General features: G+C 33.8%; 1 protein-coding gene across 3 annotated transcripts in view; it reads right to left on the reverse strand.

Annotated features, from left to right (window-relative positions):
* LOC115451630 (inactive dipeptidyl peptidase 10) overlaps window positions 1–25,465 on the reverse strand; it is a 110,375-nt gene that overhangs the window by 27,625 nt on the left and 57,285 nt on the right. Inside the window, exon 2 of one of the 3 annotated variants that reach the window (XM_037441960.1) lies at window positions 5,704–5,760. The exons of the other annotated variants lie outside the window; for them this stretch is intronic. The gene's annotated coding sequence lies outside the window, so the exon portion shown is untranslated. The remainder of the gene's footprint in view (window positions 1–5,703; window positions 5,761–25,465) is intronic. 3 annotated transcript variants of the gene reach the window in all.

The raw sequence follows: 25,465 nt of genomic DNA on the forward strand, positions 1-25,465 counted from the left end.
AATGCGCAGCGGTATTCGAAAACAACGGAATTAACAAAGCGCGAATGTCAACGAACAATGCAGACAAACATTAAATTCAAAATATATTTATAGTAAAAACAACGTCTAGAAATGTCCGCGTAAAAATACTCGTATTTCTCTAGTGTGGAAAAACATAGTTATTGTTTTGGCAGCCAGCGGCATGCGATTTAAACGTCTGATAGCTATAACTCAATATAACAATGCTAACTAGAAAATAAAATGTTCGTGTTGAACTGAAAAGGTATGAATTGGTGTATGAAAAGTGCATTGAGTAATATTTTCGAACTCAAATTGATTGGACGGAATGAGATTTAGCCACTTTTTGTTATATCAGTTAATAAACATAGAGAGAGTTAATTGTATTCGAGAACATATTTTACCAATATTAAACTTTAATTTTTTACACACACTCGAGACCGGCTCAAGGAATCGTGAGCTTTCAGGCAGATGAAACCCATGGATGCACGTAGGACGTAGTATTTTTTCTCACTATGTTTATTTTTAATAATTTTTCCTGTCTTAAGACGTATGCCACAGTGCACACTTCAGTCACACTATATTAATGTGGTATTGAGATTAATCAACAGTTATTTAAAGATGAAAAAAAAGAAAAAACATTTCCAAATATAATTTTTTGTTCAAAATTGGAACTCAAAATCTAATACATAAAGCCGAAAAGGTATCGGAAAACAAGATCGTGAAGGTTGTAGCGGGTGCGCTTAATGGTCCGCCCGGGATAGGAATCGGTGCCCAGACAGAACCGGGGACAAACAGCCTCCCACGGACCCGATCCCGATTTATTACCCCGCCTGAGACTTGTACCGGAGCCATAAAAACTGTACCAAACCTTGGCAAGGTGCAGTATTTTCGGGACGATATTTTATTGAATAAACTTTTTTGCGGATTGAAATACGATTTGCCTTTTATTAAATGCAGTATGTATGCGGATATCCATATTTAAGGATAGATGTGTTGTATTTGAACAATAATACAAAGAGAAGTAAAAATGCACAACAATGTTCAGGCTGATCACACACATATTTGTGAGAAAAAAACTAAACAATTATAAAAAATAAATTACCAAACACTTTTAAAAAATAAATTCCTCAAAATTTTTAGATATTTAAGACAGTCAAAACCAAAATAAATTATAACTACACTGTAAAGATCTATTTTATTATACAGTAATTTTTTAATATGGAAATTCCCAGTCATAAATATTTTGGCCCGACCCGGTATTCGAACCTAGGACAACACGATACGTGTACCGGTACCGTGTACACTTACAACTACGCCATAACAAAATCATGTATTTTATGCTGATGTAGAGACTATATCGCACTGAACCTATAATATGGTCATGCAGGTATTATATAGAACAGTTGCGCCAACATTATTTCTCCATCATGATATTGGTTGTCGGCTATTAAGCTGATTCAATGAGTTCAGTTCTCAATCAATGAAATACCACTTCACACAAATTATTGACGGGAAACCAAAACTAGGTTTGCACCCACACGACGCGTGTATTAGAGCAATGAGGCGATAGGTTTTAATTAGTATTTAAAGGTCCAATGATTACATATAATAATTATAATAATAATAAAGCCTTTATTTATTCCTTTTTTTTATGTATGAATGTTTTTTTTTTTTTTTTTTATATGTATTTTAAGGACCTCCCTGAAGAGTAAAGGCCTCCTCCATGTTTCTCCACATATTTCTGTCCTTTGCCTTTTGCAACCAATTTTTTCCTGCAACCTTTAGAATTTCATCGAGCCATTTCTCCACAGGTCTACCTTTGTTTCTCTTTCCCACTGGCCCTTTCCAAGTGGTTATCTTTTTTGCCCATCTCTCATCACTCGTACGCGCAATATGGCCAGCCCATTTCCACTTTAGGGTTTTGCAATGTTGTAAAGCATCAATAACTTTTGTTCTTTTCCTAATATCAATATATCTTCTTTTATGTTTTAATTTTAAATTTAGAATACTTCGTTCCATGGCTCTTTGCGTTGTTAGAATTTTATTACTTGTTTTTTTATTAAATATCCACGTTTGGGAGGCGTAAGAGAGTGATGGTAATATATACGAGTCTAATACCTTTTTCTTTAATTTTAATGAAATATTTGATTACATATACCGGCTAATATTTTGCGTATGAGCGGTGGTGCGCGATGAGTTATCGTAAATTTATATGAGACAAGAAGTCCCTGGGTTTTTTCGGGGATTCGCAACCGTTTTTTTATTGCTTTGAATGACGATACGAGTTTGCCGTTCGCCTGATGGTAAGCCATACGACCGCCTTTAAATAGTAGAAACACCATCCGACACTTTGATTTACTAAGTATTATTTGGTATTCTACTGCGCTTGCTATCCTGAGAAGTGAGAAATGAGATGTTAAGTCTTATTATGTAGTTACACTGGCTACAATGCTCTTCAACCCTGAACACAACAGTGACTACACACAGCTGCTTGTCGGCAGAAATAGGCATTGCAGTGATATCTACCCAGGTGGACTCTAACATATGAGAGACTCACCACCAGTAAAACAATATTATCTGGGTATTATTGGACATTGGTCCCGAGATCTTAAACAAAATGCTATTCTGCAATCGTTAAGGCTAATAGGAAATGAAGAAAATTTACTATAAGCCAATCGCTACAATATCATTCTCATACATTTTTTTGGTTTCTATTGGCATCAATAATTAAGGGAGGCATTTCGTCTAAGACCCCTGGTAGCCCCCGATATAGAGATACAAGACGTGCCTTGTAGGGTCATGAATTAAAGAGATATTGTATTTTTCAGCTCAGTACCAGGTCCGAGTCTGGAATTTGTGCTTGATATGGTGATTAGCTCCCCTATCACATTATGGGTTGGAAATTGAATGGCGAAAACTGGTAGCTCCAGTGGCACTTCTGCCTAAACCTTTGGGGATAAAAGGCGAGACGTGTGTTTGTTTTTATATTTATTCAGAGCTCTCATACATTTTCCAGCAAACATAAAAACCAAGTACATCTGAATGCATAAAAAGCGCCGCTGCTGCCTGCACCTACTCTAACTCGCGCGTTAGTTTTCGCTTTGAATAAATAATTTACTATTCTGAATTTCACAATGGTCGTGCAACTTCGACCGTAACTTTGTGCGAGTAAAATAATACATTTGGGTGACGCTACCGAGATTTGAATATGAATACGTTTATAAAAAGCTTCCGTGAAACTGTACAGAGCGAGTAACTTTAAATTTATTTTATTTTTGGTCAGAAGGCAGGCTAACGAGCAGGTGTCTTAAAGGGGAAGCATTACATTTATTAAATATAAAGAATGTGAATTGAAAATAGTGATAAGATTGCTGGATCTCTGCACTCGCACTGGTTTAAAAAAAAACAGCGAAGCTACATCAGTCCTGTTTCGGAGTGGTACCATTCCTGTAGGAATAGCACATTCGTTTGTAAACAGTATCATCACCTCGCGTCTGCCACTCACAATATGCATCTAATAAAATGAACTGCTCTAAACAACAATAAAAAACCAATTGTATTTTTTTTCTCTTCTCACTTTATCATGTACTGTAGTCATTACCCTAAACTGATTGAAAAGCAACACCAGAGTTTCTTGCCCGTTATTCTCTGGTAAGAACTGCTTTCTGAACTGGTGGTAGAGTTAATAGTGACGGAATCTAAATAATGTATAACATTTTACAGATTCAAATAAATCATTTCATTTCATTTCATCTTTACTATATAGCGATTTACAAATGATTATGGCAATTATTATATCTAAATACCGCAAATAATCCGGCATGTATCCACCACGTAGGTGTAATACAGTATTATCAATTAGAAGATAATTACTTAATTGAGGCATATATTGCGTGTCAATTGGCGGAACCCACAACCTATTTTGGCATGGAAATCGTCTATTCATATTCCTATACATAAATATTATAACGTACATATATAATCACGCTTTTATTTCTAAAGCTAGAAGAAGAAAAAGGATATCACCATAGTTCACTTAATTTAGTTTCGGCATGTGATATTTTATGATGTGACGTCATATCGGATACGCATACTAGTTTCAAACGCAATATTTTCAGTATTAATAAATATTAATTGTTACTTAAGAATCGAATCTAAAACCCCACTGTTAAAACTACAATAATACTGCCACTAGACAATGAGGACATATATTTTTATAGCAGTCTGAAATTCAAGAAAGAACGCTGCTCGTAAAACGAATGCAGTTAAACAAATAAAAACTTTAAGCGCGCTTCATACGTGAAAGAAAAGTTAACAACTCATACTAAAAGAGCATGTAAGAAAACTGACAACGATAAATTATTTCTAGGCTAGTCCGACTTTAGTGTTTTGAAAAGATGCAGTCTAGAAAATCTATGACGGTTTGTAGTTTTGCATCGATCAGGAGCCTTATTCTCTGTCCCGCACGTTATTTTGACAGTGTGTAACAAGCACGTAACACAACGCATCATGTTTAGGACTATAGAAATTTGGCTTACAGAATACCATTCCACGCACATTTCTCGAAGATGACATGACACGGCCGCGTTACGCGTTTACACTATCATACAGAATAAGGGCCCTGACGTGTTTATCTTGCGGCAAAATTACTACATTAAACTTGTTAACATTAAAGTCTTCTTCTTTTACCATATCCCTAGCTCACAATGAAAAGGTTCTATATTATATTTTTTGCACAATTTGAATTATTGTATAACAATTTTAATTGACAATGCCATTTAAAGTAAAAGTTTCTATTAATCACGATGGTAAATAAAGCGGGAGCTCTAAATTATTGTCTTTCCAAAGTTTTATCAACATGAAATTTTTAAATCTTATTTTTCCAACATTAGTTAATATTAACATACGAACTTGTGATAGCGAGCCAACGATATGGCATTTCCACGTGGGATTAACAACACACTCTTATAAGCAAGTAGCAGAAAACATTCAACAAATCTTTACGAGTCGTGGGACGGCCACTGTTATACCGGCGAATTCATTCTGTACATAAGTCTAACAACGGAAGGTTTTCTTAAATTTATATTCACAAATAAAAAGATTAAAATAAATATATATATTTAAACCTCTAATCATCAAATCTCCTTTCTTAAATCGGTTGAAAGGCCTTACAGTCACTTGTAACATGGCTCTTAAATTATTTCAATATTTATCCGCACGTAGTACTTATTTAAGTTATTCTTTAAAAAAAGTGCAGATACAATATAAAACAAGGTTTATGTAATAAAATACTTAACATAAAAATATAATATGGCTACCAACTATAAAATATATAAACAATTTCCAAAAATAGTTCCAATAGATCAGTGTATGGTTCATACTTTATGCCAACCCGATCCAACGTAGATCATAATAGAGAGAGCTGGTATTTTTTACCCGATCCGCTAGTCCGTGAAATAAAGCTTCTGTATTTAAATGAAACGAAACGGTCCACCAATTTTTAGCTTTTTTATAGTACTAGATTATTTATCGCAGACCTGGGGACCGGCGGGCAAAATTAAAATGAGTGCTTCCGCGGATGAATTATTGTATTGCCTTTTTTCGAGTGTATCTTAGAAGGCGCGACGGCTCGTTTATTAGGGAAATTTAATTATAATTCAAGTAAATTAAACTGTTATTTAAAAATTATCTTTTGACACTTACTTAGAGATTTAATGTTTTAATGGGTTTGCTTTGTTCATGTAGATGGTCCTTATTTACCTGTAAAAAAAAATGCATTTAAATATTGTGAAAGCAACAAACGTTTTAAAATAAAATTAAATATTGATATAATTAATTTTAAGTGAGGACGCAGAGGGAATACGTTTGCTATTCGCTGCTAGACGGGCGAATTGTAGAGGCAATGAACTCGTTCGATTGGCTAGATCCCCATTTCTGTTGAAGTATGTTGTCACATTTCAGTGTCGAGGGCGCAATATTAACGAGTCTTGACAGAAGATCTATTAATCGCGAGATATTCTGAAGTATATTTCTATAATTTTTGATGACATTAACTCCAATACCTAAAGTATTGGCGTTAATGTTGAGCGAATAATATACTTACAGTTGTTTTTAATAAACGATCCCAATCTCAATCCTTAATCCGATACCGAGAATGAACGTATCAAACTAACTCATTTGTAAACAATAAAAAAAAACTTTGTTCTAATTGGTTCATTTTTGAGATGGATCGAAAAAAAACGATTAAAATTGTTTATTGTTAATGGCGCTTAGACAGCAATGGTACGTATACTTGACAAAATTCGTTGGATATTTCGATGCAAAAAAAAATAGTTATGTTGATACATCATCATTCCATAAATTAATACTAGAAAATTAGTGCATCATCTGACGGTAAATAATTATAGGTTTTTGTTACCTTTAAAAGAAGGTAATATGCAGTTATCTCTTTGTTTATATCACTGACCCCATGGAAAGTAATAGAGAACACCTCGTTTTAGTGATTGCACGTCGGTTAAATCGACATATTTACTCGACTTGAATATAGCTCTGTAACTTGACACTATAAACGTATTCTGCGCTCGGCTTTGACTGCCATCAAAAGTCATTTTTTAATTGCTCAACGGTTTTTAATAGATCAAAGATACTGTTTTAGTCTGACACATGCTATTGTTAGAAAAGTTTCACTCAAGTTTATCCCATCAGCTCTAAAATCGAATAAATCCTCATTTGCATTTCATATTTCCATACAAATTAAAATACTGTATTGTTATTCATATCATGTACATATAAAATCTTGTTCAGAAAGATTTTATGGTGCTTTGTAATGGCAATGGAAACCCATTTCGTTTTATGGTAGTCTCGTAAGCTGCATTGACATCTTCCCCGAGTTCAACTCGACGCTTGCGACTGACGCAAGTTAAATAAAAACAAAGTTCGGCATTCACGCCTTAAGTGTTTTGTTTTAGTGAAAACAAATGAAAAGGGACTTTTGAAACTATAATGCCTGCCCGCGCATTCTGGTGTTTGGAATTCGAATGAAGAAACAAAAGTTAAATGACGGAATTTAGACAAGAAGATAAAGAATTGTAATCCTAATAAAAAATACTATTACATACATTGACGTATATTCTATAGACACGAACGTCTATATAAACTATTTGTTCAAAATCTGAACTAAAATGGCAGCCAAAACGTTACTGTTATAAACTATTTATTCACTTGAATAACAAATAATTATATTTATTTGACTAATATTTTTTTTTCAAATCCAGGTTAACACTAAGACTCGAGTACTTATATCATGAGCGCCACCCCATACACAACCACTACCTCTTAATATTGACCATACTAAAGTCAGTTTGAATGGATTGCAGTTCAATTCAGTTGAACACAGTGAATGTTCGAAACGCCAAATCTAGTACGTAGTACATATATATCGATGATTACATAATTTTAGTAATATATTATAGTCATAAAATACCTAAGAATACAGTTGAGTAATGATTTTTGTGCGATAAAGATGGAGATACTCGTAGTAATATTTCGGACAGTAATATTAAGGCGATACCTCAAGGTCCATTTTCATACATTTTGTTTCACCTTTAATCTGGGTAACTAAACAAGTATTGGCAAGTAAAGAATTTAAATTCACGTCTAGTTAGTGATTAGTTCTCGCAGTTGAAAGAAAAACGTAAAAATAATTAATAATCATGGATATTTCGGCCTTTAAAATTTAATATGACGAAATTTTAGTTACCCAGATTAAAAGTGAAACAAAATGTATGAAAATGGACCTTGAGGTATCGCTTTAAGCTACAATTTATATATATTTTGTAGTCTATTTCGAAAAGCCTATTAAATCTGATCGATTGCGTGTTCCGATACACTTTATATTGATAGTTAAAGTTTAATCTATTTGTAAACTATAAATATACGGCGATTCCCAACTTTATAGTGTGGCTAAGAAAACTTGTAGCCTTCTTCTGTGAAACAGTAATGGTAAAGAAGGAGGCTGCAGAGCGGGACTGTGTAAAAGTTGATCCCACTTGGAGACGACGATGCTGAGAGAATAATTCGTCTCAGTTTGGTATATTGACATCCAAAGAGATTCGTCGAGGGACTATTAATGAACGAGTTTTGCCTAAAATGCTAGCACTGGAAGAGCTACAGCGTGTTTGGCTCAAGATTTCGGAGTCATTCTAAAGCTGAAAGAGACCATCATGGGGTTTTCAATCGGTAAAAATCTGACAAACCCTGCCTACCCTGCATACGCACGACGGGGATCCAAGAGGACTTTCACAGTAAAAAAAAAAATCAGTAAACTCGTTATTCTTATGAACTATTGGTATATTATAATTTTAGCACTTTAATTCAAGTAACTTGTATTGCATTATTTCTTAGCTACTGATAATTATTCACATTATTTTTTGTTTAACCATTCTGATTTATTTCAAGTCTGCGCAAACTTCACGAGTATGTGATTACTCTAAGAAGCGTCGATATCGAATCACCTATAAATAATTTATAGGTCAATATACAGCAGCAATAAATCAAAGTATTCTATAATAGAGTACTCAGGCGTAGGTCCAGGGTGTGATCGGAGCGAGATCACTTAGGGGCATGACTCAGTCTGTTTATATTCTGCAAAAATAAACATTAGTAGGCTAAACGCTGCCCACTTTGTTTGAGCGATCATTAACTGTTTACGAACATTATTTATGGAGTTTTTCGTTTAAATGTGTTTGCTGAGTTATTTTATTTTTATTCGGCCATTGCCGTCTGCGTTCGATTTAACCTACATTACTGAAAATTCAACATTTTTATTGAGCTATCCGAATTGAAGTTGATAGAGTAGGTTGAATTAATTAATATTATCAATGAAGAAAGGTATGTAAATAAAACAAAAAACTCTTATTGCATATAAAGAATAAGAGCTATTAGCCTCCAGTTATTATTGAACTTATCAACTAAATAAATTACTTTCAGGGCCCACAAAATACATAAACTGATGGGCAAATTATACAGGCAGTGTGCAAAATCTTCACAGATAGGTGTGGGGCGCAGACAAGTAAGCTCTTTCAGTAGTCTTGTTAACTTAATCTCATAACCATTCAGTCTCATCATGTTACCCGGCTAGCGAACATTTCAAATAGTTTCCGAATTAGAGCGTGTTCACCTTAAGCTATCTCGCAGTGGGTTTCGAAAACTTACTCTATGGATTCTTGTTGCGGTTAAAGAACTATTGCAACTAAGATGTGGGTTTTCGTCTTTCTAGATAATATATTAGCTTTGTTTACGTTCGGGAAATCCTTAAGATCGATTTTCGTGTAACACCGATTAAGTAGCTGTTGAAGATACAAATCGTTGCTTATTTGCAATTCGATACAGACTGGATCTAGTACGAAGTCTAGCTGAAGTCAGCTTTGTAAATCTTACAGAAAATAAATATTATATTTTATGTACTACGTCAATATTTATCAGTGACGCTCAGCTTGAGAAGTGCATTAAGATATCAATGAAAATAAAATTTATTGCCGCTCTTTCACATGTAAAGCATCATAATAATATCGGGTTTATTGGTTCTTCTTCACTCAACACGAATTATTATTATAAGAAGTAAGTCTGCACAAAACTATAATAATATTTCAAAAGAATCATATCTACAGCTATGATTGATTTATGTTATTAATATAATAAATTTCGTAGACATTTTAAACACGATAAACAGATATTTAATACAATCAGTTGTTTAGGTATTTATGTGTTATAACTATGTATAAGTAGCTTTTGCCCGCGGCTTAGCCCGTCAGAAATATGTTCCGTGATAAAAAAGTCCTTCCCGGGTCCTCAAATTACTACTACATTAAATATCTTGATAATCAGTTCCGTAATTCCAGAGATTAGTCTCTACAAATCTGAAAAAAAAACAACTACCACAACACGATATTTCATGGAAATCAGTTCATTAGTTCCAGCGATTAGGCTCGACAAATATTGAAACATACAAACTTTTCCACTTTATAATATTGGTATATAAGAATGTGTACTTAATTTACATACTCTAAATACTCCATCAGATATTATAATTCATATCTTTCTAGGTAGGTCCATAATAAGGTAAATTAGCAGCTAATGAAGCATAACAATTTTGTAATAAGAATTATAAGAATAAACTTTAACAAACCTCTATCCCATTCTATCTAGAAAATAAACATTACAAAACGTTCGCGTGAATTTTATTATGTCAATAATCACAGTTAAGACCGTAATTGTTTTGGGCGATTAATCAAGACATTGTGTAAGATTCTATCATAAAAGAAAACAAAAGGGAATGGATGAAACAAACGAATTAGGCAATAATTCTCAAGTCGTTCGTGCCAATGGAGTCGTTTATTAAAATCGATGGCTGAAGGCCTGGACTGAGCGAATGCTGTGTATCCGCGTGAATTACTGCGTAAATTAATTGGTTTTAAGCGAAATCGTGTAGGTTCCGATCGGTTAATGTGGGTTTATTTTTAGGATGTTTTTACGTTGAGGTTTTAATTTCTGCAGTGCTTAATGATTGCGATGATTTATATGAGTAAAATATACTAAGTTCCTGTTTATTGATAAAGAATTGTAATAATTAATATTCTTATTCGATAAATTAATTTAGGTAATGTAAAACTCTCCGGAAAAGGAAAGTTTCTGCAATGTCCTGGTCAGCTTCGTCCATCGATATTTCATATCAAAATATAAGAAATAGTTTTATCAATTTTATTCTCCGACAACTTCCCGTTTACAAAACCAATAAACCGTTAGGAGTTTGCGGGTTTAATTAGTATTGATTTAGAGAGTTTAGTTATTTGTACTTTAATAAAATAATTTACTTCTTCCGCCTTTTGAAGTCCACTGCTGAACATTCGCTTCCCCTAATGATTTCCAGATCAACCTGTTAGAAGCTACCTGCATCCATCAATTAAATACTACCTACGAATAAATTTAAAAGCCTTTCACCATTATACAGATTATTTTTAATTTGTTAATTCACTTTTGTTAGCTACTTAGCAGCCAAATTAAATATAACATTTCATAAAAAACGAAACAAGCATACAGCGAACCTTTTTTATATAAGTGAATTTAAACAATCCTGCCGTGTGTTTGAGTTTCAACAAAATAACAAAAAGTTTTAGCTTTACAATCTAAAATAAAACCGTTCCATTTTATACAAACGTTTAGTAAAGAAACATTATTTAAACACTAAACTACAGCATAAAACAAATATACCAAACTATTTTTATTCCGAACACATTCAAAGAAAAGTATTAAAACTCTATATCCGCCCGGCATTCTAAAATATATTGGCAATTTGTAGTGCATACTTGGAATCAGAGCGGTCTGTGGGCGGGCTCCCTGGAGGCCGTGTTATCAGCCCCACTCATACCCAAACGATGTACAATTTACGTAAAATCCTCTTTCGCATGCTGTGCGGCGTTTTAAGAAAGTTTTATGATCTATAGACTTCACATTTCTTATTATTTATTATTTATGTATTTTTACATGAAAATGCTTTTGAGAGCCAAATGGTCTACTGGTGGTCGCGTAAAGAGTGGCAGTCGATCAGGCTCTCTATACTAATTCATAATCAAATTTAAGCGTTCAATGCTTATCCTTTCTTTCTTCTTAAAGTTAAAGTCTAGACAAGTCAAGTATGCGCTATAAAGAACACCAAACAACCCTCAGACATAAATATTTTGCAGTGTTTAACAATGTTGAAAGTTTCCCATTCATTCCAAAGTTTCCCTTTCATTTTTAAAACAAAACTGAAGTTGCATGTCTAATGCTACCAAAGTAATAAGTATGAGTATGAACTGAAACAACCAGTACTCTCGTTCCCCATTTAGTTTTTGCTTAAATAAACAACATTTCATCGCGTATTTCTTTGGATCCGTCTTTCGTCGTTGTTTTCAATACCATCGGAAAAGTAAATAATCCTTGAAATACCGAGATACAATTTTTCAAGCAATGAATTTGCCGCCCGTTCGAGGCGCACTCAAAGCTCTGTCTTTTCGTTTCAAGATGGTAGTTGTTTCATAATGAAAATTTATGTTCTAGGTGCCATAAGCGATGCTTCGGTGTGCACTGGAGCGATTGAGCGGTAGACCCGCGGAATTTAAGGATCTCCTTTAAGGTAAACAGTTTTTTTTTTTATTTCTATCCTACTTAGTCTTATAAATTTTGTTAATACATAAGTGTATCGAAAGCCCTGCTTACGCTCAAAACAATTTGAGGATCAAAGCGATAAAACTCTAATGAAAATATATTTTGGAATGACTTCAGGTTTACTTTAACGTACTAATCACACACTTATATTAGTTTATGTTATAGGAAATACTGAAGTGGCAGTGGGCAGGGCATATCTGTCGAAGAACCGATAACCGATGGGGTAAACGAGTTCTTGAGTGGAGACCACGGCTCGGCAAACGTAGTGTAGGACGCCCTCCAGCTAGGTGGAGTGACGATCTGCGAAAGGTCGCTGGTAAGAACTGGATGCGACAGGCCGAAGACAGGGTAAAATGGCGTATATTGGAGGAGGCCTATGTCCAGCAGTGGACAAAGATATAGGCTGATGACGATGATGATAGGAAATACAACGAATAGTGGATATAAGCGGAAAAAAACCTTAAAAAAAAGATCATGATAATTTCAAACATGGGACCAGCTCTTTACCACTGCCTGAATTGATCATCATGTTGCAGAAATATTTTCTATTGTTTTTCTTCCGATGGATTTGCACATTTTGTAATAAAATACAATATCGTTTGCGCTATAAACGGCTTTAAATATTTGAAAAGGAAGTTCGCGAAATACATATTTGGACCCTCGACAGGTGTTAAGGCAAAATAAGAAATACACAAATGTCCTCACATACGTCCACTGAACCTTACACGAGCGGAATGTACATGCTATTGAGAAATCCTTCCAACATTTTAACCGGGATATTCTTAACAAAACTTTATTTGGTTTTGTCATAATAGTTCATTGAAATGTTACATTTTTTAGGCCTTACCTTGCGTTTTTTAGAGGACGCAATTTTATTTTGTTGAAGTTTAGGGGGGGTCAGTGTAAAGCTAAAACCAAGTTTGTGGGGTCGCCATCCTTGTCCCACTGCCGCCATCTTGAAAATAAGGGTTGAAATGGTTTTTACGATGTATCTCTTAAACTATTTATCTGACAAAAAAAAATGTATAAACACTTTTTGTTGCAAATTAAATTCTCTATAACTTTGGTCCAGTAACTTTTTGTCGTAGAACTATAAATAAAAAAGTTATAAGCGAAAATGTTAAGAAATTCAATGTTAAGCAATGTCCATTGCAACGTCATCAGAACGTGTGTTTATAAAGTTCATAATACTTTTTTTTGTACTCTCATTACGTACAACACAAACCCGCGGTTGTCAGCTTGTACGCGAATTACTTGGTTCACAAAATCAAAGTCTGGCTCTGGAGCTTCTGAAACAGACGATAAACTACTGGAGCTGCTGCTAAGACGACGAACAACATTATCACGAACAATATGTACAGTAACTTCCGAAACAGTTCGTAAAAAATTGTTTTTGTGAACAATTGCTTCATCTGTGCCAAAGCGATTCAGGATCCAAGTAATTCGCGTACAAGCCGACAACCGCGGGTTTGTGTTGTACGTAATGAGAGTATAAAAAAAAGTATTATGAACCTTATAAACACACGTTCTGATGACGTTGCAATGGACATTGCTTAACATTGAATTTCTTAACATTTTCGCTTATAACTTTTTTATTTATAGTTCTACGACAAAAAGTTGCTGGACCCAAGTTGTAGAGAATTTAATTTGCAGCAAAAAATGTTTATAATTTTTTTTTGTCTGATAAATAGTTTAAGAGATACATCGTAAAAACCATTTCAACCCCTATTTTCAAGATGACGGCCATGGGACAAGGGTGGCGACCCCACAAGTTGGTTTTACCTTTACACTGACCCCCCCTACTCTTCAAAAAAATAAAATTGCGTCCTCTAAACGCGCAACCCCAAATGTAACTTTTCAATGGACTATAACATCTATACTTATAATAAATCTGTAGAGAGGTCAATTCTGTACATGAAATATATTTCCAAAATAACTATCAGGGGGTGATTAGGGATCGATACTGATGCCAAAAATGCAATTAGTAAAATTTTTGTCTGTCTGTCTGTCTGTCTGTCTGTCTGTCTGTCTGTATAACCGTTATAGAAACAAAAACTACTCGACGGATTTTAACGAAACTTGGTACAATTATTTGTCATACTCCTGTGCTGGTTATAGTATACTTTTCATCACGCTACAATTAATAGGAGCAGAGCAGTGAAGGGAAATGTTGGGAAAACGGGAGAAGTTACTCCATTTTTTAAGCTTCCGTCGCGTGTGCAAGCTTAATGGTTAAAGCTACACAGAAATCATGTATGACGGAAATGTTCTCCTTTAAATTATGTAAAAAATATCCCACGACAGCATATGTCTATCTTTTATGGTTGACTCACAATAACACGTGTAACTCCCGATAGCTTAGCAGTTCGAAGCTTTCTCATTATATTTGTCTACTCTTACGTTTATAACACTCTCAGTCATCCCTAATTAAAAAGTTAACATTATTAAATATTCCATAAAAAGAATCATAGAAATCGGTATAGAAACACCAAAGTTATACATGAAATACGCTAATAATAAGCCATCATTCGTGAATACTGAATCATGCTATAAGGATTATTTTTATATATATATAAGGTCGCGAACGCATAGGCAGGCGGCTTGCTTGGCACCTAGAGGCTAGCGAATCACCTAGCGAGTAGCTTCGTAAAACGAACATTCTCGAACGTTCGCGACCGGCTCCATTTTTGAAGTCCGAAATCCACGCGGGCGAAGCTGCGAGCGGAAGCTAGTTTTACAATAAAATCAAATGAAGTGTAGAACTTAGATAGCCACTAATCTTTTTCTATACCTACTTATAATAAATCTGTAGAGAGGTCAATTCTGTACATGAAATATATTTCCAAAATAACTATCAGGGGGTGATTAGGGATCGATACTGATGCCAAAAATGCAATTAGTAAAATTTTTGTCTGTCTGTCTGTCTGTCTGTCTGTCTGTATAACCGTTATAGAAACAAAAACTACTCGACGAATCTTAACGAAACTTGGTACAATTATTTGTCATACTCCTGTGCTGGTTATAGTATACTTTTCATCACGCTACAATTAATAGGAGCAGAGCAGTGAAGGGAAATGTTGGGAAAACGGGAGAAGTTACTCCATTTTTTAAGCTTCCGTCGCGTGTGCAACCTTAATGGTTAAAGCTACACAGAAATCATGTATGACGGAAATGTTCTCCTTAAAATTATGTAAAAAATATCCCACGACAGCATATGGCTATCTTTTATGGTTGACTCACAATAACACGTGTAACTCCCGATAGCTTAGCAGTTCGAAGCTTTCTCATTATATTTGTCTACTCTTACGTTTATAACACTCTCAGTCATCCCTAATTAGAAAAGTTAACAGTATGAAATATTCCATAAAAAGAATCATAGAAATCGGTATAGAAACACCAAAGTTATACATGAAATACGCTAATAATAAGCCATCATGCGTGAATACTGAATCATGCTATAAGGATTATTTTTGTATATATATAAGGTCGCGAACGCACAGGCAGGCTTGCTTGGCACCTAGAGGCTAGGTGATTCGCTACCTAGCGAGTAGCTTCGTAAAATGAACATTCTCGAACGTTCGCGACCGGCTCCATTTTTGAAGTCCGAAATCCACGCGGGCGAAGCTGCGAGCGGAAGCTAGTAATTGAATAAAATCAGTGCCAAATAAATTTGTACTTTGACAGGAATGCGTTGCATACGATGATTCCATATTAATATATGATATATAGGATAAAACCATAAGGTTTTATCCGCGTATATTATATCCAAGTAACCTCAGACCAATATCAAGCACGCTTAACTTTATTTAAGACTGAATGTATGTGTCGTATTTAATGACATACCTTACACTTTAAAGTAGATCTGTATTAGCGAAGACTCAAATGAATATTTCAAACTGAATAAAAACTCTCTTTTCGTTTGCTACTAAGAAAGTAACTGTATCTTTTTATATTAAAGTTGTTTTGCATAGTTTTGCTAACTTTAATGTTGTTACTATTATTTTTACAAGTAGCTTCCTGACTGGATTTTCTTGTACAGTAAGCCTCTTTATTACTGGGTTTTATTGAATGAGGCCGTACATTGTCTGTAGGGAAATTCTGAATACTAATATAGAATCATAGGTACCTAAAATATATTATTATCCATCGAATGAAGAACTTTTTATATTTCAATCTTTATAGTATTGATGGTAATATTGTACATTGACTTTTTACGACCGAGCTCTAAGTATTTTCTTTTTCACTTACCTGAAAACAATTTGGTCAACTTGTTTACTTCCATATTCCCGTGACCTTTTTTTCAATTGAATTTAAAATCTTTAACATTCTAGTACGTGTAACGTTAACGTACAATCAGAAATGAATAGAAACTGGTTATAAAAAAGGTATATGTTAAACTACATAGCATCCTTATTACAAGTAATTTAATACAAAACCCCTACAAATTATCTTGTATCGACTTATGAAAATTGAGCCCTATCGAGCCAGATTCCAGCATAATAAATAAAAAAATGAACAATGAATCGATTATCTTTCACGTAAAAGAAGACTTAAGAGGGGCGAATTCCCTCTTCGATGGGTGCAGCGGGTTGTAATTTAATTAGTTGGCAATTTGAGCGGCCGCCGGTGCGCGGACGTGCGCCGAATGCCACGTTGTTCAGCAAATTTCATTACACGGTATATTGTATGCACGCCAGTCGAAACTACTCGCTAATCGGCGTTCTGCCCTTTCGCATTAAATTATGCTAAACACCGCAAAGTTTTCTTTGAGCATGCTGAAGATATAAGAATTAATTAATCGTACTTTTATACTGAATTAAAAATCGCTTCGACTACACTAATGAATTTAAAATATATTTTGAATATGGTTACATACAATTGTAAATGAATGTGATACTATATTTGAAAGAGCTGCAACTATTAGTAGATAAACCAGTAACTAGAGATTTGAAGACGACAAATTGAAAACGCCAACGGCTAAGTGATTGATTAAACCGAAGCACTTTGTCGGAGTGCTATCAGTGAAAGAGCAAAACGAGATAAGCGTCATAAATCAGGCTGATAAAATGTGGAACGATTCGCCTCGAACGATAACCAAGTTTGAAGGGCCCCGAAAAAATACTACAGCCGACTTGAGGTCTGTATTTCCCTGTCAACTGGCATTTACTTAACACGAATCACATCTCTTATTCTCCTTCTCTCTCTCTCTCTCTCTCTCTCTCTATCAGCTACCTTATGGTGATAAAGACAATGATGTCGTAGGTGTAGAATAGAAAGAATCATAGTTAATTATATGTAAACTGATTTTAATAACATTATAACATATTATTAGGATTATAAGACATATGTTATAAAGATATATTTCGTTTTTTCTTTAGATTCATTAATGTACAGGTTTGTTTAGAGAAGGGCGAGAACTCGTTACAAGTATACTTAGAAAACCTCGTTGTAAAATATTGCAGCGAAATATTTATTTCGAGAGTCTGCAAGTTCTGCTGACAAATATTCAAAATATACAACTATAAAATCTATGATGCGGTTGAGAGTAAATAACAAATATTTTATATGCTCACTTTATACTACAAAATTTCAATAATAAATAAAAACACCAATTGTTTCCAACTGGAGGCAATGCACTGTAAAAATATTTGATTAATTTATGAAAATATTTTATTCTGCTAGTATAAATAAAAATGTTTGCAACAAGTTCAATCAACTCCTACATGTCTGGTGTCTGAATGTAAATTAAAATTTTTCACCACTGGGTATACATGCAAATAGTACAATTATTTCTATATATATGTATAATTCTCTGCGAGAAGCGACATCTTTAGAATAAGTAAGTTGTGAGCGCTTACAGTCTATAAATCCGGCTGCGTAACGCAACGTAGCGTTAATAAAACTTAATCAACTGTACGACGTGAAGATGCTGAGCAAAAAGCTTTTATAATAAAGGAAGTATTGGATTCTCTATAACTGAAAAGGGGTAGATTTTATATGTCTCTTGTGCTCGTCTCATATCATCGTCAAAGAAAGATTGAGTAATTTAATATCTGATGGTTTGCGAGTTGTCTTCAGAGAGTAAAGAAAAAAAAACAAAGAAGAAAATATAATATGATAAAGCTGCTCATGATTACCATTTAGAAATCATCAACTCAGACGATTATTAAATTACCCAAGAGGTTAAGGATTCGAATTTTAAATTATATATTCGGTTTTTAAAAACACGCCAAAATATAAAAAAGTTTTACAGTGAATCAATTACGCAGATTAAATTTTTTACGAAATATCCATAAACTGGAATTCGCCATGTCCACAGACAATGAAGAAATCGTAATAAAATTTAATTTAAACAAACAAAATCGCGCTATGTATTCATTCACACGAAATGTTTAAATCGTAACACTAGACGTGCAAATGATTTTCAGTTCACATTCATGAGCTGCCACGTTCCATTTGTATTTCAATCAATTCGACATTTACATAATCCGATGAAATATGGTTTAATCAATTGTCTGCGGTTAGTATGCACAATAATAGTGCGCATCATCAACACATGAGCAAATGTGTTGAGGTTTTAGTATTCTGGGTCGAACGCCTAAAGCGTCAATTAAGTATACTTGCTTACTCCCCCAATTTAGGCTGATCTAGTTAGAATATAATGTTGAACACGGTTATTGGGTAGTTAAATAATCTTAGGTAGTGATTGCAGTCACACCTGTGGTGGGAGCTTCTGCGATTTTTCTTGTATTTTAGAACCAGGAGAATAGGAATTTTTATGCAAATTAGATGGACCCATTCTGGATCGTCTTCGTTTTTAAATGAAGCTGAGCTAACGAACCTGGACAGATTTTAACTAAGTGGTATATTTTGATAGAGTAAAGAGGAGTTATACATTTTATGTTTAATCGTATTAAAACGTGCACGTGTTTAGAATTATCAGTAGAAAGACTATGTTTAAAAGACAACGCTTGCTAATAGTAGTTTTTTTTTTTTTTTAATAATCACGCTATCTACTTCCTTCAACAGAAAATATTCATTTTCATGTTTAATCAACGATTCAGTCCTATTACTATATTTGTAATGATAAATAACAAAATAAATGCGAATGCGCACTTCTTCAGTTACGTAACTCGAAAGAAAAGAGAGAAAGGGAAATATTGCATCAAAGAGAATTTGAAATATTGCCAACTACATGCGTCGCCGGTCGAATTGATTTTGCCGTCTTTTGTGATCTCAACATAAAGATGGTGTGTCGCGGTTACACAATTTACCCAATATGTCGCTACCTTCCGTCGATCAATTCATTGCCTTTCGCTAACATTTTTCCTATTTCCCACACCACCTGTATTCATTGTATCATAATACTACAAACTGATATATTTGATACTGAAGACGAAGTTATTTAGAAGTTGAAAAGCATATCAAAATAGTATTGGGATCTTACGAATTTAGAATTTAATAATATGTTGTATATATTTTATAATTTCAATAGATAACTCGTTCAATATATTTCCGCGTTAAGCATATTTTACTTAAAAATAACAAGACTGTTAATCAGATTTATTTATTATTAAAATACATACACCATATTCCACCAGTTTGAAGCAAGATTTAATAGTTATTCCCGATAGCAACAAGATGCATTTGATATGCATGCCTAGTAACATTAATTCTTCCCAACAACAGAAAAGTTTCAACATGAATATAAAAGAAGACTGGAAACAGCAAACACAGTATTCCTGCCCATATGTCTAAGGATTAGGAGACTTGCGTGGAGATATGAGCGTTGGCACTGTAATTTTTTTCTCTAAAACCATGAAAGAGGTTTTGTAAGCATGCTTAAGTGGTTTTAAACCGAGGCGACCTGTTGCTGTTTTCAGTACGTACACAGATGCATTCAGTGTTCCCGAAGGACTGACTATGTTGATACATTTTCTTATCTCTTGTTGACCTCTACAGCTTAAGTAGCTATTTCTAGTAAGTTTTATTTTAAAACGTGGTGTCTCGAAGTTTCGCTTTTGATATTTATATAGTTTTTAAAAGCATCGCTTTAACTTCTACTTGTTCTTGACTCTTGTTTTGAATATTTACTCGACAGTTTTCTTTGTTGAATACTTTATAAATAAACCTGCATTATGAAAATGTATGCGTGCATAATTAAATTTTACCGCCCTTCTCGTCCTTCTGCAGTAAACATTCAAACAGACCGACATAACTGTGTGGACTGGCGACGGGAAATTAACTATCGTCAGTCGACATTATCTGGACTCATCAACTTTTGTCAGTCGACACGCTGTATGGAACCAACTCCATTTGCCATAGGGGCTGTGGGGTTACATTGCCCAACCCGGAGTAAAACTGCGTACGACAGTAATGGTTTGGTACAAAAATAGACCATACACCACCGAAGAAAATACGAGGGTTCCGTATGTGGAAAAGTCATCTTAAACCTACGATGTCTGACGGCCGATTTATATCGAGGAGCTCGTAAGCGGAACTATGAATGATGTTTGAAACGTCACTGGTAGGCATGACATTCAGCAGTGGCGTTAGTTAAAAATACGTAAAAGACGCATTAACACGACCAGAAGGAACATATGGTGTTTACAGCGATATGTAATGGATAATTTGTCTTAACAAAATTTCCATCTCATTATTCACTGAGAATTTACTGTTATGAAACGCTACATTATGAAGCAATGCAACAATGAACAATTTGAATACATGTAGTACAGATATAGAAGAAGGGTTTAATACACCTCATATTATAACAGCAATATATTGCAACTGTATATTATGAATTGAACTTCTATTCATATATACAATTTTACTTTTTTAACAGTAAAATCGAATATACACACAATTGTAAATGTGCAAGTATATATAAAATACAAACTGTAGCCAGTAAGAACGTTAATTGCAGCTCAGTATTGAATTAAGTCCGCCATTTGGCGAATGCAGTGAGTAAACAATCACAGCAGGTGAGTGCTGGCGGGATGAGACCACTCCGTTGCCCTTACCGTTAGTCTACGAAGCGATTCATTACGAAAATGAAAAATTAAATGATCGCCCACTGTTCATTAGAGAGGTTTTGTTCGAAGACTCCGTGGTGAGCCTGTATTCATGGAGATATATTTTTTTTGCAAAATGCATAATTAAATATTAACTTACCTTGATAAACAAATACTATGTGCTCACATAAATGCTAGATATTAGAATTTGAAACAAATAATCGGTTTTGCTGAGAAATCCAGTTTAATTTAATAACAAAAGCGGCGTTTACATGCGTTTACTGGCTGTCAAAACCATTCGTACGCTCGTGCGTCAGGTAATCCCACATAAGGTACGTATTGACTATATTATGGAATCCGTTTATAAGTATCTAATAAGATATTTACAGAAGCTCTCATCCAGATTTAAAATGTATTTACTGGCATTAATTTATAGTATAATTTTCCTTTATTTTATAAATGAATAGCTTTTGTCTGCGGTTTTGCACGTGTGGTTTTTTTCCGGGATAAGTATTATTTGCCCAGAATAAAAAGTAGCCAATAGCAGTCAGGAGTAATAGCTTAATATTAGGTAAAAAAATGAAAATCGATTTAATAGTTCCTGAGATTAGCGCGTTTAAAGTTACAAACTCTCCAGCTTTATATTTTAGTATAGATATGAAATAAAGAAAGGAATATGATACTACACGACTCCGAAAACATATCGTGTCGTTGCATATATGAGTCATGTTTCGATACGTAGCAATTTGGTAAACAAACTATGGTAGTACATTTTATTAATAACCTTTAAAATACACTTTGAAATTCTTGTTAACGTCACTTTATACATGTTATCGTTCATTCACCCGAAAGCTGCTCTTCACATTTAATTCCTTTTTAATTGAAAACCAAGCGTCATACTAACAAGATTATTTTACGTGTGAATGTGAAATTTAAATTTTATAACATTAATGGACCGGTTCAGGGATTTTGGAGCACATTATTGATCGAATGCACTTAGAGTCTATTAAAACGGAATAATTCAATTTTCTAATGCGCGTCAAGACTCCAGAGGCACTCGTAGTTATAGGGGAATATTTGAACTCGCGATTTGAGAGGCTTATGGATTTTTTTCATGTAATTGAAGTTTTATATGATATCGTCCACGTAACGTAATTATGTTCTAAAAACGACACTAATTGCTCAGCGTAAGAAAATATAGCATATATCTATCACTAAGACTTACATTAATGAAAAGAATTGATGAAAGTGCTCACGGTAATTGAACAACGAAAATCACTTAGTTAAAACTTTGTCGAAAGCGTTGTGAGTAGTACATTTAACTATCACTATATATTAAAAACCTCTGTAAAAAATATAATGTAGTACTATTGTTTATTCCGAATAAATGAGAAAAAAAAAAGTTGTTCATTAAAGCAATGACGAAATTACATAGTTGGAAACGAGACAAGAATTTGATGAAAAACTGCTATGTATGTTCGTAAGTGTGTATCAGCATCCACTATATGTACGTTCGTTGGCAATAGTTCGCGGATGTCATAACATGTGATCGCATTTATTCAGATAATTCGTCGTAATGTTATTTTTGTAAACGACCAATATTGCAAACAATGTTATCTACAGCATGAATGAATGCAATCGACCGTGTCTACACCACTGACCTTTGTCTCACATTAAAGTAGCATATTTGCTTGTGATAATGTCGGATTATAATAATTATAATTGTGTATCTGCCGTAAATTGTATCGAATTGGATTAAAAAAAAATTAAGAATCGGAAATATGTGCCTATATTATTATTCCGGTGCCAAATAGTCAACGGTTCGTTGGTTGGCACAAATGCGCATGATCTAAGAAAGAAATTCTAAGAATGATAATTTGAAAACGATTTCAGTTGTAGACATGATAAATGATTCAAACGCAGCATTAGTTCCGCATATTATAAAAATATTACTCTTACATTCTAAGACTTGAGAATTTCTTGAAAACACTTTATCATAGTCAAATGTTTAAAATTTTATGACCAACATTTACTCAAACGTCAAAACCAACTAAAATCGTTCCGATATCAGTATTAGGTACAAGTATACGTCCGAAGTGGTAACTGCAACTATATCTATAAAAAGCAATGAAACTAAATGATCCAATTTGAGGGGAAACCCTGCAATCCTCGCAGCCATTCGCTTACCCTGTATCGCAATAATAGTATTTATAAATATAACTAGTTCGTGTCAGATAGCACCATATTATTCCGACGTCGCCGCGAAGTCAATATCCTATTCAACCTCTCGATCCGGCGCGTCTTACACAATTTTCTTTTTGTTCATTTTAAATAAATTCAACAGTTCATGTATCGACATTGGTACGCATTTCATTGTTTATATGAAATTTTGCTGCAGAGCGGAGCCATAAAGGGGATATTTTTGTCATTTATTGTGCAGTGAGACTAGATGAAATAGAAAATATTTTATTTTTATTATCTATATGCATTGCCATGACTTCTTTCGGACTACGTACTTTTTCATAATAGCCATTATATTTTTCTGCAATCTCATTTGTGGTATATATTAAGTTTTGGCCTTTTCTTCATCCATTCTATTGCAAATCTGGCGTAAGAGATGACCTTCACTGATTTTCATTTTACAAACTTGATTTAAAGCAATAATGCTACATTTCTGATATAAAATCAGAAACGTGTGATCTCTCGACACTATCAGTCTTACTTATGCTTATCTAAAATACAAATTTACTCGATCACCTGTCAAAACCCGTCATCTTGCCTCTTAATAAGGTTTAAACTTGGAAACCATGTTTTTGACATTTATTTAAGCAATTCTTAATCACCTCTTAACGCTAAAACAATTTATAAGTAAGACTGTATATCTGTAGACCCTGTACCCTGTAAGTCACTTCATCACGGTATAAAGCTAACCGGAACAATAGCAGTCTTTGTTCAATTTCCGCTTCAGCATTCATTTTATTGTTTTCAGTCATGATAGATAATTTTAGCAGCTTTATTTTGTTTATAATAGCTAAACTTTTCCATACGTTTGTTTAAGTTACTCCCTCATTTTTTAACTTTATCTAAGCTGATTTTTTTTTATTTGGTGAAACAAAGAATAACTCTGACTTCGGGAAAAGAACAAATATATTGGTAATTTTTAAATAGAAAGAAAAAAATAATGTTAATACGAATTATTTCTTAAATAGGAATAAATGGATCCTATGTGTTGTAAAATAACATAAGGAAATTACGATTAAACATAAATTAAGATAATGCGTCTCTTGACCATTGCGATTGATATGTACCATCAACCAAACATCAGTATTTGTTTTAATTAATCAACTGATGAATACGTTGTTTGTTTCAGATGGAGCGTAATTTATTTACTCTGGCCGAACTTCCACGCTCATCATTTTCCGCTCTGTTAAAAAATCCACGTTTTAGGTTTCATGTCAAGCCTTTTTTCCAACATTTCCTGTTTTAAACAAAATAAAAAGGTCTGTACTGTTCCACTTGTAATTGGAAATTCAATTATTTGCGTTTAAAGTTGGATAGTTCGAAATTTTAGTGGGCATTGTTTGAATTTTAACATTGTTACACGAATATTAACATGCAGACTTCGGGAACGTTGCGGGACAGAGAACTTGTTTCCAATAACTTTGGTAGACGAAGAATTATTTTGTATTTCAATAAATATTATTGAATAGTTCAACATCGTTAATTTCAAGTTTAGTACATAAGATTTTAAATTTATTTGTGTTCTAAATAAATTAATTTTTGATTCAACAAATGTATAGAAACATAAACTATATTTATAGTTGTAGTTAAGTCCAATTTCGAGCTATAACAATATTGACCGATGAAATATGATAACGTAACAGTTTCATACGCTACAGTGTCCGGTTTAATTGCTTCTTCACGCTTGGCTTAAAAAACTCAATATTTGTAAGAACGCGTAAGCTAAATCGCTCTACAAATTACTAGTCCGAGATTGTATGAACCAACGAACTTCTAACTCGTATTTAGGAAGGATAGTTATAACAAACCAAATATATTCTCATTTAACACAGGTTGGAGATCGGTTATAAACTTATATACTGCACTTATGGTGCAGCCAATTGTTTATTGTTATGTATTTAATATGTTCATGCTGTGACAGCCTGTAATTAAAACAGCACTGCAGCAATTACTTACGGAATTGTTAAAAAAAAAAAAAACTATGTAAGGTGTATGTTTTGTTGGCT

This window comes from Manduca sexta, chromosome 23 (assembly GCF_014839805.1).
Source record: "Manduca sexta isolate Smith_Timp_Sample1 chromosome 23, JHU_Msex_v1.0, whole genome shotgun sequence".
Taxonomy (NCBI): domain Eukaryota; kingdom Metazoa; phylum Arthropoda; class Insecta; order Lepidoptera; family Sphingidae; genus Manduca; species Manduca sexta.